The sequence below is a fragment of the Rhinolophus ferrumequinum genome, chromosome 2, assembly GCF_004115265.2.
Source record: "Rhinolophus ferrumequinum isolate MPI-CBG mRhiFer1 chromosome 2, mRhiFer1_v1.p, whole genome shotgun sequence".
Classification (NCBI taxonomy): Eukaryota; Metazoa; Chordata; class Mammalia; order Chiroptera; family Rhinolophidae; genus Rhinolophus; species Rhinolophus ferrumequinum.
This window is the reverse complement of record NC_046285.1, coordinates 95,212,651-95,238,607: the sequence shown is the minus strand read 5'-3', so window position 1 is coordinate 95,238,607 and position 25,957 is coordinate 95,212,651.

Genomic DNA, 25,957 nt, shown 5'->3' with positions numbered 1-25,957 from the left:
CCCAGAGGCTGAGAGTACTCATATATATATATACATATATATATACACATATGTACGTATATATATGTGTATATATATACGTATATATATGTGTGTGTGTGTATATATATATTTTTTTCAGAAACGAGGTGAGTCACTGGGAATATGAAAAATAATATTTCAAAATGTTTGGTAGAAAGCATTTTAGTGATCAATATTTTTATAGATAAGATGCATGAGACGCAGAGAGAATAAGAAAGTGACTTCCCAGTATGTTAAATTCTTGTATTTAAATGACAACAAGATAAATACAGAAAAAAGGTAAAAATAGACTGACTTGTATTATATTATTTCTTGATATTCAGGTTAATTTGACAGATGTACATAGAGCTTTTCTTTTGTTTTAGGACCTATCCTTAGTGATGGAGATGAAAAGACTCAGCCTCCAGGGGTTGACAAACTAGGGGGGAAGTTAGCTAGCTCCCTGGGGTTTCTTCCACCTACGGCTTCTAGAATGTAAGCTTAATGAAAGCAGAAATTATTGCTTTGTTCACTGGTGAATCTGATCATCTGCAAATGGGTCTGGAACATAGTTGATACTTAGTAAATTTTGGTTGAGTTAAAGATCAAATATATACATACTCTATGTTAATGGAATATATATATATAGTATTATATATATATATCATTATATATATAGTTATATATCTATATATCAAAAGATTTATTATACAGCAGATATCATTTAGTTTATTCCTGGGACAATGTGGCTGCTGTGCATTGAGGAAGGCACGCCCCGGGCATCAGTTTAGTTCCACTGAAGGGAGGGTTTTGCATTTATTTGACTTGCCTGGGGCTTTAAAACATTTTAACATATGGTTGGCTGGTAATTCTTGAGATTATATGCTCTGGGCATAATATACCTTAATATATAAGTGAAATATACCTTGTTATGTCTATTCAAAATCAAAGCTATTAAAACTATGCTCCTAGTTTTCACCATTTAAGATCAAATGTAGACTTGAAAAATTAGTCATGCAATACGACCAGCTAGACATCTGCATAGCGTGCTGAAGGGAGGAGGCAACAGAGACACAAAATATGCCCTGGAATCTGTCAGGGTGTCCACAGCACAATACTCTGCTAAACAAAAACATTTCAGAACATCGTTTTGTTGTGCCATGTTCGCACTAAGAATGGAAAAAGTATGGGAGAAAAGGGGATAACTTAAAGCTTCTTTGTCTCCTTTTCCCTATTTTCTCTTTCAGAAAAATGCATCGTGGACAAAGTCCCAATCATAATAATGAGTCATCACATAGCACAATACATAATAAGCGCAGACTATTGTTTCAAGTGCTTGCATTATATTTCACACTAGAAGAAATGGATTTAGAAAAATACGTGCTAGGGAAGTTCGATAATAATATTCAAAATAGAAAAATTACCTCCTCCTCTATACCTGTACTACATAACAATGGAAGTTTAGGTTGCATAAAAACTTCAGAGATGCTTTAGAAATGCTTGCAGATTGTAAGGTTAAAAATAACGCGTTAATCACTATTATGTGAGATAAACCTCTTCTGATAGCATGTGAATAATCATTTTCTGGCTGTAACTTTCAAAGAATATCTCATGCAGAGGGCCAGAAAAACTGCTCATCCGTGAATTGTGTCTCAGTTATCTACAGTCAAGAATGTTCCGAAGTTTTGAAAAATATCACTATGTACTGAGCATATTTAATTAATCTTATGACAAGTTTATTTAGTTGAGCTCCACCCCCATCTGTCTTCTTTCTCACACATGGAGTTTCCACATTTTTCTCCCTTCTTCTCCGTTTGATCATGAGATTGAAAATATGGTTTATGTCTCCCTAAGAAATTGGAGGTGTTGTCCATTTGCATTTCTAATACATAGAGATGATTTGGCAGCAAAAGATAGACAACATTATGGAAAACCTGTTCTTTTTTTCTTTAAAAATTAGCATTGCATTAATGTTGTAAAAGATTTACAGTGTTTAAAACATGTTTACAGTCAGAAGAGTAGAACCAGTCCTGATACTCCACCTGCTAGATCTACTTCATCAGAATAGAAAGCTAGTAAAAGCTTCATGGTTCTCTCAATTTCAATGAAGTTTATGGATATGGCCTGAATACCTGAATAACATTACCAGATTTAGCAAACCAAAATATAGGATGCCCAGTTAAATTTGACTTTAAGATTAACAAAAGATTATAGTTTAGTGTACGTTCCAGTATTGCATAGTATACTAAGCATTGCATGGGATGTGCTTAGTCCAAAAATACTTCTTGTTTACATGAAATCCAAATTTAACTAGGTGTCCTGTGTTTTAACCTGACAACCTTAGCACTGAAACACACAATGGAAGAGGCTGTTCTCAACATTATTGATCATATTATTCCCTGCAAGAGGAAAGAAATGCCACACATGAGAAGATCTATAGTGTGACTATACCGCTACTATGGCAGATTAATTGAAACAAAACTGTCTTTTCTATGGAGAGATTTAGCTCAGTATGGATAGTTCACTACAGTGAAAGTCTGTATGCAACTTACCCCAACAAGGGTATATTGTTTGATGGTAAAACTTTATTTCATTTAACAAATATTTATTGTCCATGCTTTGCCAAGCACCGTAAAAACAGCTTGTGGTGTTTCTTACCAAACAAAGAACAAACATATTTAGAACTGAGATATGCGTATGCCGCCCCATACACTCACAATGCGACGGTGCTCAGTACATACCGGTTTGTAAATAAACACATTGGACTTTTCCCTCTTTCCTCATCACTGAATTTGACTTGCCCAAGCCAGTCTATGGTTTAGATGCTCATCTGCATGAAAATGACTGGTATGACAATGCTTCCATATCTTACTACCATTCTCTTTATTCTTTGAATTTGTAGAACTCTTACAGACTGAACCACATTATTCTATTCTTAATTACAACCTATTCTAGATGATTTCGATCTGATGGTTGTACATATATGAGCATGGCTCACAAATAAAATAGAATTTTTATGAGTATTTTGCTTTCCTTTAATAACTTGTAGCATCTGCTTTTCTGAATGATGGGTAAGCCTTGAGAAAGATTTTAAATTGCTTGACAATTTACTCAGAAACGTTCAAGGTAAATGATAAGTCAGTTAATACTTATTTCAAATTATTCTTGTAAGAATAACAGAAAGTGATCTTGTATAATTGAGACAGATCTTCCTCATGTTGTTACCTTTGTTTGTGTAGTGAGATCAAATGCATGCATTCCTTATACGTTGGCCTCTTAGAATAGCCTGGAATCCAGTAAGTAGATGAAAAATTGCATCGCATCTGTTAAATAAGAGTTAATATATAATGATGATTCATACTGATGGTTTTTAATTTTTATGGCCTCAGCAATGATTTAAATACCCAAAGGAAACAGATTTTATCAACATAGAGAGTTAGCCAACATGAAGAGTTAACCACTGCAATAACATACTACAATTGGAAAAGTGTTGTAGAAAATCTTTTGTGCGTTCCCTCATAATATGTGTGTTACGTGAGTTTCCTATAATATTGGCAAATACACATGAAATTTTTATTTGGCTTTTATCACTGTACTTTTACTTATATATTTTCTTATTCTTCTAATAAAATATTAAATTTTCTATAAAAAGTAGCTCTTTTCTTATGCTTTCTTGAAGGCAAATTTCATTCTATTCATTGTTGTTTTACCCAAATAACTCTTTAATGATAGCATCATCAATAAACTAAAGAATCATCAATAAATTAAAAGACTTTACATTTCATAAATCATTAATTAATTTAATTTAAACTCATTTTTATATGATGGGCCAAAAAGCCACATGTGTTGATTAAGGTTGAGTAAAATAGAGAGCGACTTGAAAGTTGAAGAAACATTTTCAGGGACGCTTTTGACCCCAAACACAACCCAGGAGATAAATCCTTTACTGTGGCTTTAAGTAGTGTGGCGCCTAAACAGCATGATAAATGTGCTGCCATTTACAGATGCCTCAATTAGAGCCAAGATATCTTAATGCACTCTTTGGCATCTCAGAGCACATATACGCTATATGAAGGACTTTTAGATTTATGGTGTGAAAGCAGCCTACCATATGGGCCACAGCTCTTTCTTATTTAGCACTTTTCCCCAGCATTTGTACAGACCTGCTCTTTTGTTTCGATCATTCCTTTCTTAACTATTTGTAGACCGCATTTTTTTCCTCAAAAAATTTTAGTCTATTTTCTTCTCATTCTAATCTTCCAATATCCATTTGAAATAGAACATAAAAGGTATTTCCACCCTTTTCACTACTTATCATAGTGATTCTTACATGTGATGTTGTCCCACTTAACACTGAGTTTAACTACTCACTCTTAAGTTTATTTTCAAGGGAGAGTGAGTGGGTTAGTAATGTGGGGAAATAATTATGTGAAGTTTTTTTCTTATGTATTGGATTACATTTACTGTGTAGTAATTTTTTCTAAGGAAAATATTGCTTCAAGAAGAATCGAAATTGGATCACATAATTATTAATAACAACTTTTGATAACTACCGAATGTGTGATAACTATTTCAGTTCAATGACACTTTCAAACACCAAATGATTAAAACTCTAGAGATTATTTCAATATTGAAATGGAGTTTCAATGAGTGGAGTCTGTTTATAATTTGATGTGGCAACCAATAATACTACATGCCAATCTCTATTAAATATTTTAGGTGTTAAAAATGTCATTAAGGCAGGAAAGCCAATTATTTCGATGATGTGTGTATCTAAATGTTTTTGAAAGTTCTAACTGTTTTTAAAATAATTAAAATCATATTGAATTCAAGGTCATTTTCCTTAAAACTCTCCATAATTTGTTGAACTCATGTGGATTGGATTGGCTATCTCTTAAATTCAGATGGTCAGCATTCATTTAAATTTAACACATCAACATGATAGTTTGGAAAACCTCTTTGATGTGTGGGTTCACAAGGGCTCCTTGTATGACATTTTATGATTACTTAAAGTTATATTTCTAATAAAAATTGCATTGGGAAATATTTTGCCATATTTATTAAGCTGTAAAATTCATGACCTCTTTGGAAGTGAGTAAAATATTAAATCAAATTTATGAAAATCACAGATGTAATTAATATCACATAAGTAATTCGGTCTTATATTTTGTAATCTTAAATTTTATTCTTTCAATTGAGTGGATATTTCATCACATCATAATAATTCTATATCTATATTTACTGTAATTTATTTTTATGTACATGTTATATGGTGTTAATTTTAGTGATAAAATCCAAATTATTACTTTAAAACGAGCATGCTGTCTGCAAAAATAAGCTTAAGGAAACTGATTACGCATTGTAAAATATTTTTGTAAATAAAACATACAGTACCAAGTATTTTCATATAATACCAGTTATTTTAAGTACATTATGTTTATTTGAACAGATATTCATGTTTGTTTGTAGAAGACATTGTTTGACATTTTTTGAAGTAGAATAAGAATATACGAATACTGCCACACAATTTAAATATGGAATCCTCCTAGGTTTTAATTTTTCTCCAAGCCTTTTTACTTGTTCACATCTAAAATCAACAGCAATTCTTTTACAAACTCATTTTTATTTAGTTTTCACAAATTATTCAATTGTTTTCAGTGAAATGACCTTTTTCTAAATATATTTAATCTGTTATGCATAAATTAATGTATAAGATTAAAATAATAGAAATGAATAGAATAAGCAGATTTGAGGAAAACATAATTGATTTGGGAGCTGAAACTCAAATGGATAGGGTAGCAGAATGTAAGCAAACTAGCACAGGATGTTTTATGGAGTAAAAAAAGAGTTAAGCAAATTAGTTAAGTTGAGTTCCCTTGAATTGAAAAAATATGAAGGGAGCCTCCATGAAATTGAAAAAAATATATAAAGGATAAATTAAAATGTTATTTTTCAAGAATAAATAATTAATGTTTTGGATAGTCTTTTTCAGATATAGACGACTAATATTTATATATTATATAGCTAATATTTATTGGGCTTATTCTGCCATGCAGCAGACACATAATTTATCTTACTTAACTCTCAAGACAACTAGATACTGTTCAGGAATACTGTAATCCAGTAGTAATTGTAACCCAATCCAAAAGTACTTGAATTTGTTGTTGAATAATGTTTATTCCCTAGAGCAAGTACACAATTGACAGGTGTGAAAAATGTTTGCAGACCAGAGTACTTCTTAGTAATCCTCATATCTCTAAAACAGTCATTAAACTTAGATTTTACTAGATCAAGTAAAAAATATTTTTGTTTATATTGCAATGATATATTTACATCACCATAAGATTACATCCAAAATTTATTAATATTAACAGTATAAGGAAAGATAATGATTTCAAGATGTCTGAGCTAATTAATAAAATTCTTATTAGAAAGAATAAATATTAATGTAGAAAGTTGGAAACATAAAAAAGCATAATGAAGAAAAAGGGATACTTATAATCTCACTATTCAGTAATAATAATCATTACTATTTTGGTGTATAGTATTTTAGTCATTTTCCTCTGTGTGTGTGTGTGTGTGTGTGTGTGTGTGTGTGTGTGTGTGTATTTAGAAAAGATGATTATCCCATGTAGACAGTTTTGTTACATCACAGTTACCACTGTTTAGTGTGGCAGGACTGCATGCTATTTAATGGCTCAAGCTCTGGAATCTGACTGCCTGATGGATGAAGTTCTGGTTCCATCTCTCACTAGCTGTGTGGCCTTGGCATGTCACAGGATCTCCTTAGCTTTAGACTCCTCATTGCCAATGTGAGAATAATAGAATAATAGTAGTATGGAGTTTATAGATTAAAATGGGATAATCCCTGTAAAGTATTCGATTTAAGAAATATTTTATTTTTTAATGGCAGCTTAGTGAGCCATCATTTTTACATGCTCTATTTAAACAAACACACTGTTGTTTCACAGAAAATGATTTTATATGATAGGGCAGAACATATACATGTTGATACTCTAATTTTCAAAAGACCGTGATTATTCATCTTTTGTTATAGTCGTTTACATAAGGTAATTAAATCATGAAATGAGGAACTTCACAGAAAACACAAAACAAATGTAACAACTAACTGAAATATGAAAATGGTTTCTGAAAACAATTAAACTATAAATCCTCCATTACGTGATCTTACTTTCTTCTATGTTGCATTTATTCTTTTTAAAAGAATATATGATGCCTACTGTGACAAGAGATTATATCTTAAGTATATGTAATTGGAATGTCTAGAATGTGATCAACATTTTCAACTGGTTACTAAACTTGTGTTGATAAAAAATTTAACAAGTTAATGGGGCATAAAATATTGTTTAAAATTGTCATTCCTGGTTTAACACAGTGGTTAATGTTTTACTGACTTACATGTTTTTCCCGTTCACGCTTATTGAGTCCCCTAAATCCCACGATTCAAAGAAATTAATTAACTGAAAGTTCCTATTTGTAAACTTGTCACTTCTGGGAATTAAAGTGTCTACAATAAAATTTATGCCTTTTTTAACACTGAGTAGTTAGTATTACTGCACAAAGTTGAGTCATACAAAACCCATTAAATTTTACTGTCAGAATAATGTATTATAGAACCAGGAACTTCAGTTTTTCTCAAAGATCACACTATGAAATCCCCTTGCTGGGTTATAGATTGAGTTTGCCAGCATCACAAAAAATGATGCTTTTCAATTTCTTCTCCCTCTTTAGGATTGTAATTGAGCATGTAGTTTCCAGAGGCATCTTTCTCTTTCCATCTTCATATCCTTCTGAATTTCTTCAGTCCTGTGGGCCCATTGCTTCTTTCAAGTGTCCCTTTTCTCAAGCATTTTATAAAATAAGAAAGATCTGGAAGTACCGTTATAAAGTGTTGAAAACTTCAATAATTTCAATCATGCTGATTTACAGTCAAGGGTCCAAACAACAGTCTTTCATTTGTTTACAAAATTTTTGTTTTGGAAGGCTGATGTGGAATTACCAGATCAAAAATTTTGAGACTCTCTAAAGTAGTAATGGGCAGAGATGGGATCTCAGAAACAAAGAAGTTGATTACCAGTATGCCTCTATCTTTGATTAATCATATACTAAACTGTATGTCTCTTGAAAGCTGAGGTATTTTATTTTTCTTTGTATTCCAATATGTTACCTGACCCTTAATATTAGCTTGATAAATATTTGTTGAATAAGATGAATAAGAAAATAAATTCATTCTCTACTCCAATTTTCCCCTTGAATAAAGAGTCCTTTTGATATCTTTAAAAAATAGCAGCCAGATTATATTTAAATTAATGTCATGAAAAATCACCATTCCACAGTTTGTCCATTCTGCCTCCAGATACTAGATCCTACTTCCTTCTTTATTATCTGGAAGATCTTGGTCAAAGGATTCAAATGCTTCAAGAGTCAATTAGCTTATGACTCAGCAATTTTCACTCTTAGGTATCTATCCAGAGAAATCCAAGACGCTAATTCGAAAAAAATATACGCACCCGTATGTTTATTGCAGTGCTATTTACAATATCCAAAACTTGGAAACAACCGAAATGCCCACTGGTAGACGACTAGATTAAGAAGCTGTGGCACATTTACACAATGGAGTATTACTCGGCTATAAAGAAGAATGAAATCTTACCATTTGCAACGATATGGATGGACCTAGAGAATATTATGGTAAGTGAAATAAGTCAGTCGGAGAAAGACAAATACCATATGATGTGGAATCTAAAGAACTGAATAAATGAACAAAGTAAACAGACATAGTCTCAGAGATATAGAGGAAAAACTGATGGTTGCTAGAAGGGGATGGGGTGGGGATGAGGGAGAAAGGAAAGGGATTAGACAGCATAAACTGGTAACTACAATATTACCACGGGGATATGAAAGAGTTTGGGGAATATAATCAATAATGTTGTAAAGATTTTGTTAGGTGTCAGATGGGCACATGCCTTATTAGGGAGACCACTTCATGGACGATGTAGATGCTTGACCACTGCACTGTACACCTGAAGCTGAAGATGAATAATATTGTATGTCAACTATAGATTGGGGGAAGGGGCTTATCACTTTGTGAGGGGTGAAATGTCCAACTATTGCATTGTTTTGTGCACCTGAAACTAATAAAAAAAAGAGTCAATTGTATTTTCTGTTCATTTATTATATAAGCATAATGCTTATTACAAGACTGTTAAGAGAATTAAATTATTTAACATGTTGAAAAAAATCTAGCATAGTGTTGGGCTCACAGTTTTTGCTCAGTATATTGTAATTCAGTGTCAAATGGATTCTTTTCTTTCACTCAATCAATTGCCTAAAACAAATGTTTTTTGTATTTGGATCACACAACTCTTGTACAATTTAGTTTTCCCCTGGATCTTAAAAAAAGATTTTGTATATATGCATAATCTTTAACTTTTTAGAACTAATCATACAATTTGTGTAATGAGATTTATTATCTTTCTGAAGAAATTTTTGGTGCCGTATTAGTTCTTGTTCAAATCACCCTGTGATTTTCTTTCGTATACTTTTCAGTTTCGTTTATTCTCTTAGACACATGACTTATTTCTTGTTTCCTTTTTTGTTTTTTTGGATTATAGCAGTAAATTTAAAAATATATATGTTTTTATTTTTAAGAAGCGACTCATGGACAGGAGGACCTTGCAACCTAAAATGTTTTCTTTTTAAATTCCTTTACATATTTAAATGAAAAATTCCCTGTACATAGAATTCTATATTAAATATATTTTCTGAGATATTTGATTTTTTTTCCCTCTGACATATAATGTTTCTAATGGGAAGTCTGGTGCTAATCTAATCCTCTTTCCTCTATAGATTACTTTTTGTCTCCATGGGAAGAAATTTTATGGTTTTCGTTTTGTGTTTGGAATTCTAAAATTTCACAATTCTCTCTTTGTGTGTACCTCTTCATTTTTCCTGTAAATGAGGAGTCCTTCAATTTGAGTTTTTTTTTTTCTTAGAGATTTGTTTTCTATTATCTCTGTGACTTTTCATATCCATAAATTGTCTTCTTTCTTTCTCGTCCTCCAATAGACATATGTTGGCCCTTGTGGGCATAACTGATTGGCATTTAAATTTTCTAATATTTTCCATTTCTTAGTGTTTTCAATTTTGTATTCTGGAAGACACCTTTGTGTTTATCTTTCAGATTGCTAATCCAGAATTACCCATTTTGTTAAGTATTCTTACTGATCTTTTTCAATTAATTTTGGAAAACATAACTTTTAATTTCCAAAAATTCCTTTTTGTTCTTCTATTGTTCTTTTTCATGGTAACCCATTCTTACTTGAGTCATGCAGCATCCCAGATCTCTCTGAGGTTATTGACAGGGATTTCTAAAAACCGTTTACATTTTTTGCATTATCTCCATTTCTTCTGTAATTACTTGGTTTTCTTTGAGGAGATTTTATAACTGGTGAATCTCAGTGTATCACTAATACTTAGGAAATTGCTGCTCAGCTGGTGAATCTCTTTGCCAGCAGGGTTTACTCTGCAGTTTTGTAGGTCTGTTGCCCTAAGGCCCTTTTTCCTGTGGGAAGAGGCCTGATTGAGTCAGTCCTGTTGCCAGGCAGCCTCTCTTTAGATTAAAGGCAGGCTGGCAGTAACCATAAGGGTGGAGTATTTGATTTCTTTTATTCTAAGCAGAACTGCTTCTTCTCTATTCCCAACACCCAGCTCCACTGAACAGTTCGAGAGCCATCATCTGCTGTTTTCTGCCTCTATTCTCAGATATTGCAATCGCAATTGAGGGAACATTCAGGAAAATCTGCTCAAATTTCAGGTGAGATCCTCAACTGGGCAAAACACTATAGACAGCTGCTCTGCACATACTGAGGAGGGGTTGGCAGCAGAATAACTCAGCAGTTCTGTAAATGAGCCTTTACTTAAATTCAGTCCAGGCCACCTAGAGCTCTCTTCTGCTCTCTATAATCCATAAGTACAGATTTTGAGTCACTTGATTTTATTTTTTCACCACTGAGAACACTTCCCATCACCTATAGCCTTCACCCATGCATATGCTAAGATGTGATTTCTTCGATCTAGATTATACTTCTATATAACCCGATTTCCTTACTGTCTTCTAAAATTTTGTTAACATTTGTTGTCTGCTCATGGCAGACAGTTTCACTTTTAGCATTCTTATGGGTTTATTTACTTATTTTCATAATATATCTTTATTCTTGTTTGAATTGTATATTGGAAAAAGATTGTTCAGTATACTGTATTATAAAAGAAAATGGAGTATTTGATAAATATAATTTAGCTATAGACATGATTTCTGAATGTTAAAAACTGTGTATAAGTCAATTCTTTTGGCATAAAGAATTGTTAATCAAAGAAATTTTAATAAAGGCTAGGGGTGATTCCAACAGTGTGGACCAAGTTCAGGGAAATCAACTTAAGGTGGAATAACACCCTGGGGTTGGTAAAAATGGGGGGTAGGCTTACACCCCTAGCTTTAAAGGTCACTAAAGTGACAAGAGGAAGGAGTGGTTACTAGAATGAAGAAGAAAAACTGATGAAAGAGTTGTCTTACAGGAGCTGTGGCCTTTGATAAAAGGAGAGATTCGACCTACAGGAAAGAAATTAGGAAATAGACACTTCATCTCACTCTTCTCCCTTCTTCCAGTCTGTTGTTGAGTCCTATTAACTGACCCCATATGGTAGGCAGAAGGTGAGAGAGTTCATTGACACCTTTTATACAGGTCAACTTCCAAGGATGTGTAGCCGGATGGAGAAAGATGGAGAGTAGATCTGGACAAACAAATGGGAAATATCCAGCAGGGCTCACCCTTCTGCATCCGGTCTTGCACTTTGTTCAGATTAAATGTTATGTGCCTATCACAGGTATCACACATATTCCCATTAGCCATGTTGGTAGCAATTCAGAGATTTACCCACCTGAAACTTAAAACAGAAGGTATCACCAGTGTGCTCACATAAGGTAAGAAAGTGAGGGAGGAAGGGAGGTGAAAAATAAACAAGGAATTAACATAATATTTTACTGCTGCTGTCCTCCTTTCTGATACTAATCAAGCCCTGATTTGGTATGTACAGCCACCTTTCTTCACTACTCAATAGGTGTTTATTTTACCACTACTAGCACCTCAGCTGTAAGGAGTTCTTTACCCGGTGAGATAATCTTGCATGACCTCAATCCACGGTAGTCCTGTCTTTACTGTGTCACTATAGTTTCTATTGACCAGATTTCTTGGGAAAGGAAGTACCAACAAGCGGCCCAGTAAATCCCCTGAGCTCTACACGTAGACCTCCGTGTCCCAACTCTGTAGCAGGAAATCAAATTTACCATTGTTATTGGGATCAATAACTTCAGTCAATGTAATCTCCTTCTCTTTTAATGGGCTCAATGGTGTGAGGAGCCCTGAATGGCCAAGAAAAAAGTGTCAAGTTCTAAATAAATAGACCGTGACTGTGTTCCCCGCTAGAAGCATTTCTTCCTTAAGGAATACAACTCCAAACCCACATAACTTAAAGTTGTGGAGACTGGAAATAAAATTATTCAAGTGAGTTATTTTGGTAATAGAAGAAGAAAAAAATTACTTTTACCTCTATGGTTTAGATCCCTTAGATCCCGTATTTTGGTTGTGAAAATGATGGCTCCATATAGTAGTCACTGATTTAAGTCATGTAACTTGTCTTATAGGACAGAACTCCAATCTATGGATTCTTTCTGTTTGATGAGTGAACTGAGTCCTTAGTTGGCCATGACATTGTTACAATAAGCCAGAAGCTCTTGGGTTAGGGCACATGGTAGATCGGTAAAATTTGTGGCTATGATTCCATTGTTCCATCTCTTTCACTTAAAAAATAGTTCTCCTTTTGGGAGATGATATTGTTTGGTATTTCATGGTGACGGACAAAGTTAATAATGAAGACCCTTTTGAGGAAGAGCAAAGTAGAAAAAAGAGTGGATCTATAGGAAAATATGGAACATAAGTAAATATTACTGGTTGGAAAGAAGAAAGAGAAGGAGACAGAGAAGAAGAGGGAGAGGGAGACGAAGAGGGAGAGGAAGGAGGAGGAGGAGAAGGGAGGAGGACGAGGAAGCAAAGAAAGGAAGAGGAATGGATTTGTAAATGGGAAATGGGGTAGGATACTGGATTAAAGTATGTCTGAAAAAAAATAATTTACTAGGGGGAAAAGCGGATAGGTTACCAGTAAGACAAATTCTTTCTTTTGACTTTGTTCTCTTAAACTTATCAGGCGAAAAAAGGACAATATGGATTCCAGTTAAAAAAATTTGTCTTAATGGAGGAAAACTAATATTAGGTGAACTCTTTTGAACTAGAATATCATGGTGTAACTCAAATTTAATGCAATAGCAATAGAGTCTTTGCAAGCAGAGTTGTTTTTTTAGATTGTTGTGATTAAAGAAAGTAGTCCAAGAAGTTTTGCTCAACTAGCAAAAATATCTGTCATTCAGTCAACTGAGTACCTACCATGTGCCTATACTACCCAAAGCACCAGGTATATGGGAATGAAAAACTCATGACCTGAAGAAGCCTGCAGTCTTAGTGGGTAAAGAGAGATGCAAAGCAACATATATAATACAAAGTGAACTTTGTTATGTATAACTTCTAATGTGACCAAAGAAAAAGTTGGCTCAGAGTGCCAGGATGGGAAGGGAGAGGGGTCAGGGTGAGGTCAGAGAAAGTTTGACAAACTATTTGACTCATGAGTGGTGGGTGGGAGAGGTATTATCCCAATAAACAGTAGAGGGAGAAAGATATAGGCGTAGGTGAAAGCAAGTGCAATTATTGTGAGGTATGAAATATTTGGGCCAGTATTTCAGTATGGCCCATATAGGTTATGTGAGAAGTAAAGAAGCAGGGAACAAGGATGGGGAGGAGGGAAGAGACAGGAAACTGATGTAAATTATTTGTATTTCCTCTTTCATTATTATATAAAATCACTGGCACCTAAATAATTTTAGACTCTCTATGCATGGGAATAAGACAAGCCACAATAGAGTTTCTCTCTCATTACCGGTTCTAATAAGCAATGAAATTCTGCACGTTGCAATAGTTATTATGTTTTTCATCAGAGATCTGCTACTGAGAAGCATTCGCATCTTCGGAGCCCTAAAAATTGTGATAAATGAATCATTAAGTTTGCTACAAGTTTAATGGGACTATATTTCTAAATAATATAAATAGATGTGTTGCATATTAATTGCTGATTAAATAAGTTATTATTTCTCAAATGAATTTAAAACTATTATAAATATACAGAAAATACTGAAGTACCTAATATTAGATTGAGTTATTATTTGTTAATCAGGACACCTAAAATCACATGTACTATAACAAAGATTTGCGGAAAAGAAAATTTGGAACACTGTATTTGAGGAAGAGAAAGTTGAGAACTCTGTATAAGAGATTGAATCTCTTTCTTATTGATTTCTTTATCAAAATCCTTAATGATATATTGGTGTGGGCATGAAATCGTGAGGGCAGTTTTAGTATTAGAAATGTCTAATACGGTTGATGTTACAATTTATATATTTTATACTACGTGTTCGATCACAAATTATTGTAGTTATGGTTATTTTTAATACACTTGTTTTTAACTTTTCAACTAGAGTTACTTGTATAAGTAAATTTTAATTAATTTCTTGGCATAATTAATTTTTCACCTAACTTTTAAAAAGATAGAGGGAAACACGCTTTTGTGATTAGAAAATAATTGGCTATGACAAAATTAACTAAGTAGTTAAAATTAAATCGTATTTGAAGTTCTTAATATTTGTATCAATGTGTCTCTGGCATACCTAACTTATTCATCACATATATAACTTACCTATTATACATTTTAGTTTTAATTAATAAATTATTAAGTTTAATGTTGCTTTCTGGCTTCTATATGTAAAATCATATTATATAGAAAAGTTGAACCCTTGACAATCTACGTGAAACACTTTAGTTTATTAAGTTTTAAAGAATTCTGCAAGATTATTTCAAAACATCCACTCACTCTTAGCTATTTTGTATCTCAAACACTTATGATCACTGAAGACAAAAATAAACTGTGTCATTTTTGGAGGGATATGTGAATATTGTCCTCAGTTTTTCACGTTTTCATTACAAAAGAAAGTGTTTAGTCTCTAGGGCCTGAAGATGGGACACTTAGTCGTGCTTACATTCTTAAAGTAAGCTCAAGAACAAACAGTTCAAGCACACACATGACATATTCCTAGACGTCTCTTGGCAAGGTTGCAGTAATGTTTTTAGCCACTGACATATGACTTCATTTTTGTTTTTTCTAGCAGCACTGGTGGCAAATATATGCCTACCTAGCTGTTGCTTCCTTACCTGTTTTGATTTTTTTACATGTGAAAGTATATATTATACAGAGAGGGCAAGCTTTAAAGGAAGGAAGGAAGGAAGGAAGGAAGGAAGGAAGGAAAGAAGGAAGGAAGGAAGGAAGGAAGGAAGGAAGGAAGGAAGGAAGGAAGGAAGGAAGGAAGGAAGGAAGGAAGGAAGGAAGGAAAAGAAAGAAAGATGACCAGGCAGCTTGAGGTTTCTGTTCTCTGCTTGGCATGCTAGAGCCTGAACAGATAGAGCTCAACATTTTAATACACAGCACTTGTGTGCGTATTCACACACACACATACACACTCTCCCACAGATTTGTATGCATAGTTCATTAACTTCACTTTCAATGGCTGAGCAAAAACAAAGGAGGAGAAAACAGCATAACTATGAAATGAACATCAAGACTAATTCACAAGAAAAAGAATGATGTTTTTCTAACCAGTTGTCCATTCAGCGCCTTCAGAATTTGGATATATAATTTATGTAAGAAATTTCTGTTCTATTTCTGCTAATGTCTGGTGGTTGCTTTCTTTAGTGAAATTAATGGAGAAGTCAATATGACATTAGCTCATTTTTATGAGGTTCTTTATGCTATTCCTTTCACTCTATACTATGTGTGCCACCCAATCCAGAATCCTTTCTGGAACAAGTTGAGATATTTACTTGAACAAGAAAAAAAAAAGTAGAAAGAAGATTTCTCCAGAAAATATTTAACTATAATTTTTATCTTGGAAAAATGTATTATATAAATAGTTTAAATATCCTCTTCTAATATATAGCAACATAGGATTAAAGTTAGCAGAGTATTAATTCTCTATTGATAAGTTTTATCTACAAATGTTTGTATGTCCTATTAATATGCAAATAACATACCCCTAAAATTTATAATAATAGATCATTTTAAATTAAGTTCATGAATGCGTTCATTTTATGGTTAAAATTACAAGTCTTTGGTCTATTTCTTCCCTAATTAGAAATTATTATGAAATATATCAGTTTAATGAAACCCCAAATAATATTAATTAAATAACCATACACATTAGCTGGGAAATACTCAGAACACGGGTGAGAGAATTATAGCTAAAATCAAATTAAAACATTTCCATTTAAAATTCTTTTGACATTCTGGATGCTACAATAATGTCAAGTTAAAACTTGAATATATTTCAATATCTTTAATACTACTGTAATGTAATAATAGAGTATAAGTAATTTCAATATAATTAATAGTAATTTAATGTAATATTTGCAATGACTGGTGAAAAAAAGAGACCTAAGAAATGACCTTCCCATATTCTTGCTGGGACCCTTTGAATTTCTACTCATTCTCAGGCCTGTCCATTTGCTGCTCGTGTGTAATTTGCAAGTTCAATCTTAGTTTTATAGACACTTGGAAAAGAGAGGCTTGACCAGGTGGGTGAGAGAGTGAGTGTGTGTATATGACTGTGTGTGTGCATTATGTTTTCTCGTTGTATATGCTCTATGTTAGAGAAAGATAAGATAGTAAAAGGAGAACTGTGCTTCCCACTCCTATGTTGCTGCCTTATGGAATAATAGGAAGACTGGCAGCAATGAGAAGAAAAACTGGCTGTGTTCCAGTGACTTCTGGAACATTCAGCCTCAGAGTTTGCAGCTTCCAAGAGTGAAGCAAGGGCTTTCAGTGATATCTGGCAGGCCTTTGAAAAACTTATGTAACAATTTTTTTTTTCTCTTTTAAGCAAAACATTTTAATTGAGTTTATTGTCATTTATTGTGCGTGCAAGCTTTCGTAGTCACACAACACTTGGCTGCTAATTCTGCCCTGTGAATTGTATGAAACCATGCCATACATAGTGCATTGAGCGGTGTTCATCCACATTCAGTCTCAGGATATAAGAGATTCTGTCTCTTAGGTGGGCCACAGGAATACATATACCCCTACCACAGCACCTGGGCTAAACCTTTACTTATTCTGATATAAACTGGACCTGGAGCCTAGCTCCCTAAGAAATAATTTGAGTATTTATTTTTAAAGGGTCAACTTTTATAGCAACTACAAAGACCAAATAGAAGTCAAGTTCATGGTCACTGAAAAGTCGCTATTGTGATCAAAGTGTGATTTGAAGATCATATGTGTTGTTTTCATACATTTTACATGTTTCACATAATGTAATTTATTTAAGAGACTAGTCAAAGTTATTTTCCTTTACAATTTCAGTAGCAATCAATATACGTTTGGAGGAATACCATTCTGTACATGAAATTATCCCAATTATCTTCAGTTATATTTTTTACATCTTATATATTTTATATATTTTATATTTTAAAATTTTGATAATGAATAAACAACGGATTAACTAATGTTTTGTATGTCTCAATATGGCATTAAATATACAAATAAGAAAAATAATAAGAGCAAACAATGCATAGAACTTACTATGTGTCGGTTTTTTTCTGAGATGATTTAACATATATACTAATTTAGTTAATCTTCACAGCAATCATATGAGGAAGGCATGATTGTTTATCTATAGTTTACACAGGAGTAGCTGAGGCTTTGAAATATTATGTAAATTTCTCAAGTTACACAGCTAATGAGCTGCAGAGCTGCAGTTCAAACCCAGGTTGTCTGGCACCAGTATTCCTTAATGAGTACTACAATGTCTCACTACAGGGTGAAGGTTAACAGAAAGCAGAGAATTCAATGCAAGTGCCTGGTAAAACAAAGCAAAACACATTAATATTGGTTTTGTCTAAATTTGGCCTTGGAATAATTTAATAGTTATGTAAAAAACTATTTGTTGTGTACACACTCAAGATTTATTCTGATGCTCTAAATATACAGGCAACATTAGCCAAGCATCACTAAATATATAGGGACATAAATTTAGAAAGCAAAACACACCAGGAAATACTAGGCTGATATTTGAAAAAGCTGGCTGATACCGTTTTAAAAGGTAGAAGTAAAATATGTGCTTTTTACATATTGGTTGATGAATGACAAAACGGTCTAATTTGTAACTCTATACTAGTGTAGTTAGTTGAGTATATTTACTTTTGACTGTAAAAGTTGATAAAACACAACATCAGGAGTTCGAAATGCCCTTGTCTACTAATGTTCCTTCTTTCAAACTCTACTCCAGTCACCAACCAAAACTTAATTCACATTTTGTTTTGACAGAAAAATAAATAATTGCTAGTGGATAGGACTGCTGAGGTCCCTGCTCTCATAAAACCTACACTTTTTGAGGGAGGCAAACAACTAACTGTACAATTACGATGTGAGTCATTGTGCTGGGGGAAATAGAAGGGTGGATCAGACTAGCATGTGAGGGGGACTCTAGGGGTATGAACGGTTTTCCCTGCGGCATTGAAAACGCCCCGAAGAATAGAGAACCAGGGTGTATCTGAAAATCTAAAGAAATTAAAGGGCAAGCCCCACAGTGCAACGGTAGGGAATTAGGGCTTTGGATTTAGACTTTCCTGAGTTCAAATCAGAACTTCCTCATTTTCAAACTGATGTGACATTATGTGACTTCACATAAGTCATTATGTGACTTCATTATGTTACACCATGTGACTTCACCTTTCAAATGTTCAGCTTTTGAAACTAAAAAGAAATTAGTCCTACCTTGAAAATCTTCAGGGAGGATTAAAGGTGATTTGGTATGTAAAGCATTAAGGACAGTATTCAGTACATAAGAAGCTCTTCATGTGTGCTCTCAAGTTCACTGTGGTTAGGCTGTAAAGAGCTGGTGGGAAGCACCGTGAGAGGGGCGGCTGGAGGATTCAGCCTAGAGTGGCAGAGTAGGCCATGTGCAGAATCTGGGCTTTCCCCAAAGAATAATAAGGAAAATCTGAAGGGCATAAAATAAGAAGTTACACCATCAAATTTGCATTTTGAAAAATATTAATTGTGGGATGCAGTACTATAAAAGTGAAAAATAATTTATTTTGTAAGGTATTATGAAGACAAGACTGAATAAAAAAGAAATATGTGAATAGTGGCAGGAATAAGACCCAATACTCTTTAGAAATATACACCTTATATATTCTTTTCTTATGTATAGAAAAAACCTGGCAGCCAAATAGAGAACCACCTATATGCAGAGAATGTCTCTGGATCAAAAAACCATTACACAACTGATTCATAATTCTTAGAAAAAATGTATGGGCATTCCAGATGTTGACGTATCCACATGTGCAGACAAATAAGTATCACATGCTTAGCAGATGGTCATAAATTTTGATTACACTTAAATTCAGTATTGTAATATTTGTGATTTTTATGTACTTAGATGGTTGTTTCCTGTTACTTGTTATATTGTGATTGCATTCAATAATTGTTTGCTGAATCAATGTTTATGTGCAAATCACATTAGTTTTATACTTATTGTCACATCTTATTGATTCCATTCATATGTTGCCTTACCACACAATGTAAAATTATATATTCCCTGTTGGATTGTTAGTTTTTATTTTATATGTGGGATATATATCCTATAAATATTGATGATATTGCAATTTGTATGTGCCCGCATCATATTTCTCTTGGTTGAAATTAGTACAGTTTTTCCCCCTCGACAACATATAACTGCCAGTATTTTTGAAAAGTATGGTCAGAGGACCAACTCTGTAGGACAAAAATCTAGGGAGGGGGAAGTCTTTACTACAATTGCAGATTCCTGAGCCGTAACCCAGATTTACTGAATCAAAATGTTCTTGGAACCTGCATTTGAAAAATGTATATTGTTTAGGAGATTCTTACATGAATTCAAGTTACAAAGCCTCTTCAAAATGTGTATGCAATTCTTTTCAGTTGAAGTGACTAGAGCTGAACCATCTCAGTGTGGTCATTTCTATAAGTATTACTTGACTGGTAAAACAATGTCTATGGTAGAGTATCTTGATTTCTTCTAAATTAATCAGAAAAATAAGCTCATAAAGCATTGGAGAATAAGCTGGTGTTAGAGTCTGAATGTGTTACCCATAATTCATATGTTGAAGCCCTAATGCCTAATGTGATAGTATTAAAAGGTAGGGCCTGTGGGGGTGAGTAGGTCACAAGGGCAAAACCATCATGAATGGGATTAGTGCTCTTATAAAAGAGACTCCAAAGAGCTCCCTTGGCCTTTCTGTCAACTGAGGATACAGCTAGAGGTCTGTCCTACTAGAGGGCCCCTTTCCCAACCATTCAGGCGCCCTGATCTCAGACTTCCAGCCTCAAGAACTGTGAGATAAACTGTATTGTTTATAACCTACCTGTATTGTTTAGAACCTGGTCTTTTGTTATAGGAAAACAGACAGCTGGTAACATGGACAATGATTAAATAACTTCTGAAAGGACAGAGAGATGATTATTTGAACATTATCATCTTGAAATGCATGCTCACATGACATACACTTGGCCCTATCTAACTTAATTTTGTGTGTGTGTTTGATTTTTTTTTTTTTTTTTAATGAATGACATAATATTTTCATGTGACCAAAGCTGGGCGGGAGAGGTAATTTTTAAAAACCAAGATTCAAGAGGATATACACTGACTAAAATATGATTGACTATATCACAATTAAATTTCAAATATAAAATCCCATCCAAGGATAAAACACATCCAAGGATAAATCCAGGAAGTGTAAAGAGCTGGATTAGGACAGTTTATTTGCAAAAGGCCGATGGCTTTTTAGTTGAATGCAAATTGCATATAAATCAATATTGTTAGTTGCCAAAAATGGTGAAATCGTTTTTACATTGTAATGTTTCAGCAACAACAAAAGTAAGTATAAAATTAGTACATTTCTATACAATTTTAATTTTAATTGTTGCATATTCTCTTCCAGGCCTCCAGCACAAACATACGTAATTCAAATAGTTTAATAATATACACATCATGAGTAAAATGTTGCTTTTTCTATCTGATATCATATCATAGAGCTAATGTGATCTTCATTAATTGTAGTATTATGCTGAAGGCAAGAAAAATTATAGCAGAGTCTTGTTCCATGCATGGCCCTGGCACACTGCACCACATCTGCAGAGGAGCTCCCAGTGACATAGAGTCTGAAAATACTGGGCCAACTTCCTGTCAAGAAAAGAAGATTCTTAGGGAATCATACAAGTTTTATGTACTTGAAGGCTGATTTCATTTTTCTTGTTTGTCTCTAGAGAGCACAATTAGGATCAATTGAATTCAGTTCAACAAGCTGTTATTGATCCTCTATTACATTCCGGGCACTGAGCTTGGAGTTTAAGGCTAAATGGACAAGAGAGATACAGTATCTGCACTCAGAGATCTTAGGATCTAGTTGAGAAACACACATAAAAATCCTTGTCAACTCCTTTTAATGTTCTTGAGATGAATTTCCAAATTGCTCTTCTAAACATTTGCATTAAATTTGTCTTCCACCAGTATTATTTTGAGAAACTATTTCAACACATTCTTATAGTAACATTGTGTAGTAATTAACTTTTTTCTAGTTTTACGTGAAAGTGGTATATCATTGTTTTAATTTCCTTTTTTATTAGTAGTGTGAAAATATTTTTCAAATATTTATTAATGATTATCTATGTGAATTAATTGATCATACTCCTTTCCTTCAAATTTATTACAGGAAACTGTGAAAACTTTATACGTTAAGTATAGTTATAACGTTTCTTAGTTTCTAATTATTAATAAAACTTATTGAAGATTCCTTTTAAATAAACAGATTTTCAAACCAAAATATATTAACAAGCTCTTTCTAAATTATCTGGGAAATAAAAGCAAGGACACATTTTTAAAAAATTAATAAAGAGAGAATTCTCTGGCTAGTTCGTAAAATGGCCATCACTCAGCATAGAGCAATGAAACCAAATAAATAATTCAGAAACTAACTTTGTTACATATGAGAATTTGATTTGGAATAAGAGTGGTATTGGAAATCATTGGCGAAAAGGAAGGATTTTTCATTAAGCATCACTGGGGAAACTGGTTGTCTATTTCAAACAAAAAAACAATAATAATTTAGATCACTCCTTACATAATAAAAATGAATTCCAGATTGATTCAAGAATTCATTATTAAAATTCAACAAAAACTAATATGAAAAATGATCAATTCTTTGAATGAGGATGCATGTTCTCAATCAAAAGACAAAGACAAAATACAGTGATAAAATCTGTTTTCACACAATTTTTCCTCAAATATAAAATATTGATTTACTGAAAGAATACATGCAAGTCATAACGTAATGGGTCAAACATTTAACAATGCATGGAAGAAAGTGACAATTTGAACAACTGTTCAAATTCTTGAATCACTGTGTGATTGGTAGTGATTTCATCAGTGTATTCCCATCTTCCTAGGAGAGAGCTGTTTTCCAACTTTAAATACAAATAAATCCAGTAACTTAACACATGTGAAAAGTTGTATGCAAGGGAGTGGATGGAATAAATGTATGGGAGAAAATGAGAATTTGCATATCTCTATTTAAATTCTTGAATCACTGTGTGACTTTTTTATTTCATCAGTGTCTTCCTGTCTTCCTAAGAGACAGCTGTTTCCAGCTCTAAATACATACAAATAAACCCAGCATCTTAGCACATTTTTTTTTTATTTAAATGAGAAATCTGAGGCTAAGTCCTACCCTTATGATCAATGTCAAGCATTAGGAAGTGTGTCAACACATATGTCTTTTTGACCCCAGAGACTTACCTCTGTGTTTGCTATTTTCTCATGAAATGGGGTAGACCACAGCCAACTGGACACTAAGAGATGGCATGGTGTGTTATGCACCAAACTAGGAGACCCTCCTCCTCCTCCTTTTCCTTTCTTCCCTTTGTCACCCCCATCCTCCATGAAGCATAAGGATAATTTGGAAGAGAAAATTGTTGTGTCTTCTAAGCAGGAGATTCCCTCAAAGCCAAAATTTCCTTGAGCTATTTCATTGAATTTAATCTTTTGAAATAAAAATACTGCAGTTTTTGTGAGGAACGTGTTGTGCCAAAAGTAATGGAAAAACTGACTTTCATGGCTTAAACAAACAAAGATTTATTTTCCTCACATAACTGGAGGGAAGGAGCTATGGATTTGGTTCAGCTCTTCAACAATGCTACGGCCAGGGCCTCTCTCGTTCTCTTGGACACAGATGGCTGCTTTCAAGGAAGAACAAGCGAGAAGTAATGGTGACTTCAATGACTGTCGTCCCAATAGAAATAAAAAGTTTTCCCACAACGTCTCCACATATTTCTGTTGAGGTTTCATTGGTCAGAACTGGGTACTGTAGCAACAAGAGAAGCTGGGAAAATGGGGTATGGATTGCAATGTGACTCACACCAGTGTTTCTCAGTGGAAGTGTTTTTTGTTGTTTGGCGTAGGACAATTCTTCAGTGTGTTAGGTTGTTCCATGTCCTGCTCACCAAAAGTTAGTAGCTCTTCCCAGTCATTTTGAAAACCAAAAGTACCTCCACAGTATTCTAACCACTCCCTAGGAGTGTGGAACTGTGTCATATGAAACTCACTCGAGTACATAAATTGCCGTCTATCACCTAGGCCCCATGCACTTTGCTGGCCTGAATTAAATAAGGATTTGTGAAAAAAGAAAAAGAAAGTATATATGGCAAAATTATCCACCACATGAATCATATTCACCAGATATTATAGATTTTTAATTCAAGTTATTAAAATTGAAGTTACAGCATTTTAAAGCATTTTATATAGTTTAGATATTTCATGTACAATGGAGCCCTCCCTTCATCTCATTTCTTTATCTTTCCACTTTCTTTCCCTTTCTTTCCTTTCCTGTTTCTACTTTTTGTTTTTTTTTACTACTTTACTTTCTACTCTTCTTTTTCTTCCTTCTTTGCTTTTCTTTCTTTCTTTTTTCTCTCTCTCTTTTTTCCCTTCTTTCTTCCCTCCCTCCCCCCCCACTCCTTCTCTGCTTTTTCTTCTCCTTTCCGCTCCCTCTCTTTATGCCTTTCTTCCTTTTACTCAAGCAGACTTATTTATTACTTTAGATTTTTTGGGAAAACCGTCCAAAATGATTTATTCTGCTTTTTTATTTTCATTCTCTGGAAGAAAATATAAATTATGAATCACTCTTTCTGTTATCAGAATGTTCTCCTATTTACCTTACATGTTCTTGGTGATCTACTACTATTGAGAAATGAATATTTTGTGTTAAATTCTGCAATCTGCCCTCAAAAAGGTATTGGGGCCCTTTTTCTTCCTTTCTTCCCTCACCCTTCCCCGTGTTTTCCATTTGGAACAGTCAGTCCTAAAGACATTGGGTGGGGCAGAATAATGTGTATAGTGGAGAGGCCTGGTAGATATTACCTGAATCAAGTGATAAATGTAATGAAACGTTAGTAATAGGACAAATCAAAATTGTGCACAATCTTACACTGAGAGGAGTTCTACAAAAGCACATACCTCTAATCCTTGAAAACTCAAGATTATGAAAGTCAGTGAAAGCCTGAGGGGCTGTCCCACTGTGTTGTTCTGAAGTGGACTTTTTGCTATCCAAGATGTTCCCTCTCTCTTCCTTTCTTTCTTTCTTTCTCTTTCTTTCTTTCTTTCTTTCTTCTTTCTTTCTTCTTTTCTTTCTTTCTTTCTTTTTCTTTCTTTCTTTCTTTCTTTCTTTCTTTTCTTTCTTTCTTTCTTTCTTTCTTTCTTTCTTTCTCTCTCTCTTCTCTCTCTCTCTCTCTCTCTTTCTCTCTCTTTCTCTCTCTCTCTCTCTCTCTCTCTCTCTCTCTCTCTCTCTCTCTCTCTCTCTCTCTCCCTCCCTCCCTCCCTCTCCCTCTCTCTCTTTTTTTCTCTTTCTCTTTTTTTTTTTGTAGAAAATGCACACAAATATGATTTAAGTATTTGAAGGTAATGAAACATCAGATTGGTAACATACTTCAAAATATTTCTGGGAAAACAAGTGACTTCTACCGTACTAGCAAGTTTTCTGTAGCTTTGTGATTGCTTCAAAATTAAAAAGTGTATTTTATAAAATGTATATTAAAATGCTTTAAGTATTGATTGTTATGATGGTTGTTAAAAAAATCCTTGGATAGGTGGAGCACAGAGGATTTAGGACAGTAAAAATACTCTTATGATGCACTAGTGATGCATACATATCATTATGCATTTATCAAACCCATAGAAGAATGAGCCCTAATGTAAACTATGGCCTTTGGGTGATGATGACATGTCAGTAAAGGTTCATCAGTTATAACAAACGTGCCACTGTGGTGGGGGTTGCTGATAAGGAGGAAAGCTCTGCATGTGGAGGGTACAGGGAGAAGACAGGAAATCTCTGCATTTTCCCCTCAATTTTGCTGTGAACCTTACACTGCTCTAAAAAATAAAATCTTCATAAAAAATGTTTTGGTACAGGAAAATTGTATTAACTGGAATGCATGAGACATAGTGTTTTGATTAATTTGACTTAATGGTCAACCAAGTGAAAAACGAAAATTCCCTTCTCTTTCAATCTCCAGTTGGCATATTTCCAAATATATCAATATGCATCACTGCCTTCGGAAGTTGAGTAAAATGCACTGGCAATAAGTGTGTTTGATGATCTGCCTGCGTCATCGTCTGCCATCTATCAACGTCCTTTCT